The sequence below is a fragment of the Garra rufa genome, chromosome 8 (genome assembly GCF_049309525.1).
Source record: "Garra rufa chromosome 8, GarRuf1.0, whole genome shotgun sequence".
NCBI lineage: Eukaryota > Metazoa > Chordata > Actinopteri > Cypriniformes > Cyprinidae > Garra > Garra rufa.
In genome coordinates this window covers 32488757-32497307 of record NC_133368.1, presented here as the reverse complement: position 1 = coordinate 32497307, position 8551 = coordinate 32488757, and positions in this window count along the sequence as shown.

Below are 8551 nucleotides of genomic sequence, written 5' to 3'. Positions count from 1 at the left end.
TACGTTTTATATATAATTTGTTTAATATTTTATACTTGTTTAATATTCATTTTATGCAATTATTTTATTTCATACTAATAAAGCAATATATGAATCAAATTAATGTTGTGTTGATATGCTTCTGAAAAGTGCTTCTGCACTGTTATTTTTCATTGGTTATTTTTTAAATATATTTTCATAATATTTTATTCAATTCAATATTATATTTTAAACTTAACATTAAATGAAATATTAAATTTAAAAAAATCTATTTCAATAAAAAAAAACATTATTAATTAAACTTTTTCGTTGTTATTTTGACACGTGCCCGAAAACAGTGTCAGGGACATCTTTGCAATAAGGGTTTGCTGAGTAAGTGACACCACACTCCATACAGAGACGTGAGACCAGTGTAAGGCCTTTGGTTGTCACAGCTAACCGGCTCCTTCAGCTCCTCTGTGGTTACGTTCCACTGACCTTTTCAGTCCGCAACGCTCAAACGCCTGCTCAGGATGTGAGAGTGTGAAGAGAGCAAGCAAGTCGCTAACACTCAGATTCTGAGGCCTAATGTCTGCCTCATACCCGCGAGGAGGGTACAGCGGGTTACCGTGTGCCAGTGGTCTGTGCGATGGGACAGAGGTCAAAATTTGCACTTCATGACATCCGCCCGTGAATTCTCACTCCTACTTGCATCCTAAAATACCTTCTGTATGTCATCATGGGGTTGTCAGATGTGTTGGGAGATGTCATCTTCATTTGTTTCCTGTTTTCACTTCAGCTATTGACAGCTGTGCACCCATTTTTATCAAACCACTGTTTCACAGTTTTCCTCCAGTTATCTGTCTCTCTCTCCCCACACATACAACTCCCTCCAGCCTTCTCTCACTTTCCTCCACCTCTCCACAGATGTCTCTTTCCACACATCTCCTTTCAGTCAGGCTCCACACAGGTGCAAACACACAACCCTCGGTTTTCTGCCTTTGTCGTTGAAGTTCATTCCCTCCTCGAGCGAGTGCAAAGTTCTCTGTGAGCTTTTGGGTTCGGCGATCATGCTTTTTTGCTTTTTTGGCCTGTTTTGCCCTAAATGGGTCCCGCTTTGGGAGTTTCCCCTTGGCAGTGGCTGTATGAATTTGGTGAGCGGTAGGAAGGAAAGTGGAAGCCCCCCTCCCGCTCCTCCTTCCTCCTCTCGCTTCAGATTGTGACCTAGCCTAACCACAAACCAGCCAATACCCAGAGGCCTTTGCAGCAGTCTCTCTCTCTCTCTCTCTCTCTCTCTCTCTCTCTCTCTCTCTCTCTCCCTCTTTCTTTTTTTCTTCTTTTTCTTTCTTTCACGCTCAACACAGGAAATAGCACTCCTCAGCCCCTTCAGACAAACCAAGATGGAGGTGTAGCATCCCCGTAGCTAGGCAAAGGTGTGATATTACAGGCCAGGGAGGGTCAGGCAATGAGTACTTTGGACTCTGAGGTGCTCCTGTAGCCTCCAAAGAACTATTGGACTGAACATTGAAAAGCATTTACTTACCCTTATTATGTTACACACAACACTGGTGTTGAAAAACAACAGGAGATCTTAGCCAGAAGGTCTGGGTGCCTGATTTCCATCCAAGTAGATGGTGATTAAAACTGCCAAATTTAAAAAAGACATTGGTTGCATCTGAAATCAAAGTGAAGCAATGCAATTGATGCTGGTAGGTCACATGACATTAACAACATAACCAATGTAATACGTCATCATTCAAAATTCATAACATATAGAACATACTTTTCTAACAGCCAATTACTTATTCAAAAGAAGTACCTACAGTATTTAGAGAGTATGTGAATTTGGACTCTGCCAAAGCCCATACAATCTTATAAAACCAGACCAGTGATGGGGAACAATGACATGGGGAAAAAATTATATTTCAGTGTTTTTGCATTTTAATGCAAAAGTTGCATTACTATTTCCAACAAGATTTTAAAGTGCACTGGACACTTCACTATCTATGACGCCACTGAAGAGAATTTGTGGATGACAGTGAAGCAAAGTGACAACATGACAGATGTAGCAGGGTATGTCCATATTACACGTCCATGCACGCACATTGGCGTGCTTCTTGTGACATCATCTTTTAACAACTAGTTGTTCAGTTCCGTTCCGTTCACACTGCCCAGATAGCACATATGCGTCTGCAAGATGTCTGTTAAAGATCTCTTGATCTGGAAAGCATCTGGTGTGTACAAACGTCTGTAAGATGTCGGTTTTACATACATTCTAATTCATAAATGTCTAATAGATGTCTATTTGACATCTGATAGGGAACGTCCAATAGACGTATTGCAGATGAGCAAACTAAGTCTTGCAGATGTAAATGCAGATGTCAAATAGACTTCTCCAAGATGTACGTGTACTTGTGAATTTCTGTAAAAGCGGTTGCCCTTACCAGTTTTTTCAGGAGTTAAAGCGGTTGTCGTATGTGGTTGTCACTCCCGTATTTTTAGTGAATTATGTGTGCACAGAACATGATTTTATAATTAAGGAGTAAAAGGTGAACTGACAACCGAATTTAGTGCAGTAGTGTGTACTCAATCACGCTGTAAAGACCTTATGTAGCTCCGCCCCTTTTCAGCGCTGCTCTCATGGCTGTATCCAAAATCGCCCCCATACCCTCAAATAGGTCACTCTTTGAGGGGACAGCCATTTTAAGTGGTGTTCGAAACCATAGTGGACGTTCTCGAGTGCACTCATTCAATCCCACAATACACCGCAAAAACGGGTCTACAGCCGATGTACACAGTCGGGGGAGGAGTAAAGAGGCGGCCGTCAGGTCGGACACTTACAGAGGATGAAACTGTATTCCAAACATACAAAAAAAAAGGAATAAAGAAAAAGAATAAATGAAACTACATTAGATAAAAAAAGAAAAGAAAAAAGTTTCCCTATCGTTTATTCTATACAATTGTTTTGCTTTTTTATTGATCATATCAATGTGAGTTACTTTTATGTAATGCAATATGACGTTTATTATTTGTATCTTGGTATTGTAGTTAGCTATAGGACATAAAGTGTGTCGTCATCAAGGCTTTCGCAGCCGAATTTGAGCAACTGCAGCGCCTGACCTCTGCGGCTGGTCTCGTTTTGCTCTCACGGTACTTTGATGGAACACGTGATTGAAAGGCGGCTGCAGCGCCGATCAAAGTCGGACAAATGATCTTACCAGAATGCATTGTTTTGTAAGGCGGCAGCTGATTTCTGTCGGCGCCGCATGAAGTCGAACGCACCAAATGGCTAGAGATAACCCATAATGCACTGTGAGGCTGTATCGCCCTCTATACCCTATTCACTACATTAGTCCACTCATACAGTTCACTTGAAGGAGTGAGTGAAAACGAGTTAGTGAATTCGGACACTAGTGCACTGGAAGGACTGCTGCTTTTGCATAGTTTGCTTGCTGTTTAATAATTATTTGAAACGGGCAGGTCCAGTAGTAAGATTAAAGGATTTATCTTTTACTCTGTCACAGAAGTGATGTAGAAACCCTAGTTAAACAATTTAATAATCAATTTACAACGAATTTGTACCTGTGTTGTACGCTGTATACGCAGTGGAAGAGCGCGTTGTAAAATGAATGCTGGATGATTCAGCTGCGGGCGCCATCTTCTGGTAAAACGCGCGACTGTCACAGTGCGTTATGGGTTATCTCTAGCTGTTGAGTGTACATCGGTTGTACACTCGTTTTTTCGGTGCATTGTGGGATTGAATGAGTGCACTCGAGAAGGTCCACTATGGTTACGAACACCACTTAAAATGGTTGTCCCCAGGGGGCGATTTCGGATACAGCCTGAGAGTCGCGCGCTGATTGGATTCCCGCGTCTCGCCAGAACACGTGCTCGTCCAAGGCATAATACAGCGTACGACACAGAATTCACTCCGAATTAACTCACTCGTTTTTATTCACTCCTTCAAGTGAACTGTATGAGTGGACTAATGTAGGGAATAGTGAATAGGGTATAGGGGGCGATTTCAGATACAGCCATTGTCTTCTATGTCCCGTTTGTATTTCCATAGCATGGTTTTACGGATTTATGAATGATCCACAATTCGATTTTTTTTCTCGCAGTTTTGAGTTATAATATAATATAAACTCTATATAATATGTCATATAAACTCGCAATTCTGACTTTTTTTCCTCAGAACTGTAAGATATAAAAGCGCAATTGCGAAGTATAAAGTCAGAAGTGCTAGATATAAACTCACAATTCCGAGAAATAAAGTCAGAACTGCGAGATATAAACTCGCAATTCTGACCTTTTTTCTGGCAGTTGCAACTTTGTATCTTTTGACTTTTTTCTCAGAATTGTGAGATGTAAACTCGCAATTGTGAGTTAAGTCCAGTTTTAAGGAGAAAAAAGACTATTCACAGAATTGCGAGTTTATGTCTCACAATTCTGACTTTCTAACTCGCAATTGTGAGTTTGTATCACGCAATTCTGAGAAAAAAAGTCAGAATTGTGAGATAATGAGTTATTTTTATTCAGTGGTGGAAATGGGCTTCCATACATATGACATCCACTTCAAACATTACAATGTACATGATAACTTTCGTTAACTCTATATAGTACCCAATAAGATAAGTAAATCCACTTCACTAGCTGATTACTCTTTAACAGCGATGCGAGCTACTGCAAAAACGGGAGTTAAAAGATATAATTCTAAAGATGGCTGTGCACTCGTTTCCCTGCTGCATAGGGTCTATAGAGTGTATTGTTTTATAAGGCTGCTAAGTAATTATAATAAATAATAAATAAAAATGACAAAATCCTTATTTATAGACCCTGATAGCACACGTACATCTCAGAGACGTCTATTTACATCTGCAAGACTTTTTTAACATTTGCAATACGTCTATTGGACGTTTCCTATCAGATGTCAAATAGACGTCTATTAGGTGTCTTTAAGATGTTTATGAATTGGAATGTATGTAAAACTGTCATCTTACAGACGTCTGCCAGTTGTTTGTACACAGCAGATGCTTTCCAGATCAAGAGATCTTTAACAGACATAGCCAGTGTTTTTCGGGGGAATGTTACGTTTTTGAGATCAAAATGTGCCTTTAAAGGCTCTGTACAACAATACAACTCATAAAGTAGCTTTTTATGAAATTTGTTTCATGTTTTAAGCAAATGTTTTATCAAACCTTTTTTGACTGGTCACATGATAAGCAAGACGTAATGGTGTTTGTTGTTAACCATGTCAGTGTGTTACAGAAAACTACAGGATTTTTTGAAAACAGACTAATTTATGCAATTAATATCAATAGAGTCTTTAAAGCATCCAGAGAAATCCAACTTAACTTGCCAATTTAGCAACTTCACCTAGCAAACAAATCACCAGTATGATCTAGCAACGTACACACTGCAGCTATATTCGGTTGTCAGTTCACCTTTTACTCCGTAATCGTATTCTCTACACACATAATTCCCTAAAATATGGGAGTAACAACCGAATTAACTCCCGAAAAATAGCGACAACCGCATTTATAGAAATTTTATGCAGTGTGTATGGAACCGACCTGAACAACTAGTTGTTAATGATTATGTCACGAGAAGCACGCCATTGTGTGTGTATAGACAGCAGTTTCAGGAGTGAGTCGTGTTCCATACACAGACACCACGATAATTTACGGGACTCACTCCCGCATTTAAAATGCGGTTGTCACTCCTGAAACTTGCAGTGTGTATGTGGCCTTAGTGAGTAGGCTTTATATGTTCCAATGAAAGTAGTAACAGTGCCTCTGTCTACCACAAAAAAATCATTCACATTTAGAATCACACGAGAACACAAAAACAAAGTACTTTAACTTTTACATGAACTATCCCTAACATATGTGGATGACAAGCTGGTACTTTACTTCTGAGACTCAACAATGGTAACACATATACACTACAATAGCTTATGAATACCCACCAAAAACCATTTCACACACGTTTGTAGTCGTAGCGAGTCTAATTTGATCCTAACCACAAAGCTTGTTGGGTAACCATCAGTGTCACAGTATAAATGGCCTTTTACTTTCATTGTTTGAAAAACACAAGCTCAGATAATGATGTATTATGAATTAAATGTTCTGTCTCATTAAAAAATACATTAATATTGAACATGAAACTAATGACACAAGGGTTATTTTCTGGGTGAACTATTTTTTAAATCAAGACTTAGTAGATCACACCCAAGTTTTTCTGTTTAGTTTTCATGAAAGTGGCTTCAGGCACATGTTGACAGCACATATTTTTCCTCTCTCACAGATATTCACCTCTCCTGAGTCTGTGTAGGATTTCAACAGTAGCTTCAGGCACTTAAGATACTGGCCTTGCTTTCCTGAGGCTTTGTAAGAAAGGATACTGGCTGTTGGGACTCCATGACAGTGGCGGTAAACCGCCCACACCAGTGGAGCTGGATTCTCCTGACACTCCCAGTGCTAAACACTCAATGACAATTGCTCTGTTTTTCCTACATCATTTTCATAACTCTAGTAAATAGACACCATGACAGTCATGACAGAGATTTGAGCTCCGAACATTTTTCGGATGTTCTGTCATAGCGCACGCTAAATCCTGGCCTCTGACTGTGGAGGTGTGTGGAGCGTTGGTCTTATGAAGGCATGCATTTTAATAGGGTGTGTTCTCCAGTGCAATGGATGGCACAAAGGCCAGCTAAGACAACCCCCACACTGCCGGGCTGGAAAAACTGGAATAGGAGTCACCTGTGATGATTGCACAACAATCCTGAAGATATTTCTGGGTCACAGTGATCAGTTTTTACCTACCAACACAACAGTAATCATCCAAAAATTGGCATGCTTCACTGAAGCCCTCATAAGGCTGACTCATCTGATTGGCTCTGATCATTAAATAGAAGAGGGAAGCGTGAAAGAAGGTTGAAAGTTCCAAAATATAAACCCTGTTCCCTTGAATTCAGCTGGAAGTTTTAAGAGATGAGTGACATCCATTCATAAACTGAAAAATGAGAAGCAATCTTTGTTAAAAGACACTAAATGTAAAAGAAAGATCTTGTTGCACATATACCATTCAAAAGTTTGGTAGGATTTGTATGTTTTTAAAAGCATTCTGCATTTATTTAATTAAAAATATAGTAATATTGTGAAATATTATTACAGTGTTCTAAATTTTTAGCAGCCATAATAGATGAAATTACTTCAGAAATCATGCTGATTCGGCACTCATGAAACATCAAGATTGTTCTGCTTAGTATTTTTTATAATAATTTTAGGATTCTATGATGAATATCTCGTTTGAAAGAAAATAGAAGAAAGTTAAAAAGAGCAAACTTTTGAACAGTAGTATAAATTTATAGTATATATTTAGAACATGCTATTCAAAACTCATCATCAAAACCAATGTGAGGCAAATGAATAGTGCAGGTTACAAGAAAGTTATACGGTTCTTTCCATTCTGACGCTCAAGTTGTGTGAGAATATTGAAATAAGGAAGCAACTAAATGCCACAGAGTAAGTTCACACCTAGCTGAGGGCTCATTGTACATTTGCCGCAGCATGAGGGCTAAAGGCTAAAAGCATTTTATAGCACAAGTCACACATCAGTTTTAGCTTTCCTTCACACTGTGGTACATTCTGGTCTGCAGCTTCCCTAAGATTTTACACAGATAAAATGTGAGACATGAACATCCCCACTTGTTAATGTACTACCAGCCTCCAGCACTAACCGATGTTGGCAAGTAACAGAAGCAATGCTACTAATCTGCTGGCATATTTCACACAAAAAATGAAATCGTCAGTTATCATGTTGTCGAGAAATGCATTTTGTCCTCACAATGGAATTCAGTTCTCACCAAATCTTCATTTGAGTTTCACAGAAAAAAGTAAGTCATAGGTTTGGAACAACATGAGTGTGAGAAATGCAAACATTCTCATTTTGTTAATTTTGGGGTGAACCTTTACCTACACTTTCTATAGGCAGTAGCCCAAGCTCTTTTCAAAACAGCATAGCTTTTATAGTAAACATCTACTTCTTACAACCATTAGCATTTTAATGTGACAAAATAGGCCTACTACATTTGCACTTGTAGCTTTATAGCATAGTTAGCTTGACTCTTATATAGCATTGTGAGGTCTGATTCATTCAAGTGATCTAATCGATTTATTTGGTTGATTTGTGTAAATTATTTTGTTAAATCCTGTTGTTAATAACTACCATCCCCTCAGTTATATAATTTAAGGTGTATTCCAGCTTTTTAAGTTGTATTTTGTAGGGATGTAACAATGCACAATGCAAATGCCTAGTTCTGTCGTGAAACTCTAGATGGCGCAGGCTGACGGGTTGTTAACATAACTGATGATATCACAGGGTTATACAACTTGACACAAGCTGATTGGTTCATGAGCTTGCAGCTATTTAAATGGCTGGTAGCATTCACTTGGGCATGTCGCCGCATGCTCTCAGACTTCCTCTGAAACCCTCCACCTTCCCCAGCTCCACCTGTATAGATCTGCTATGGGTTATTTTATGCTATTTGTGCAGCAGCAGTATGTCTTAAATACTCACAGCACCATAT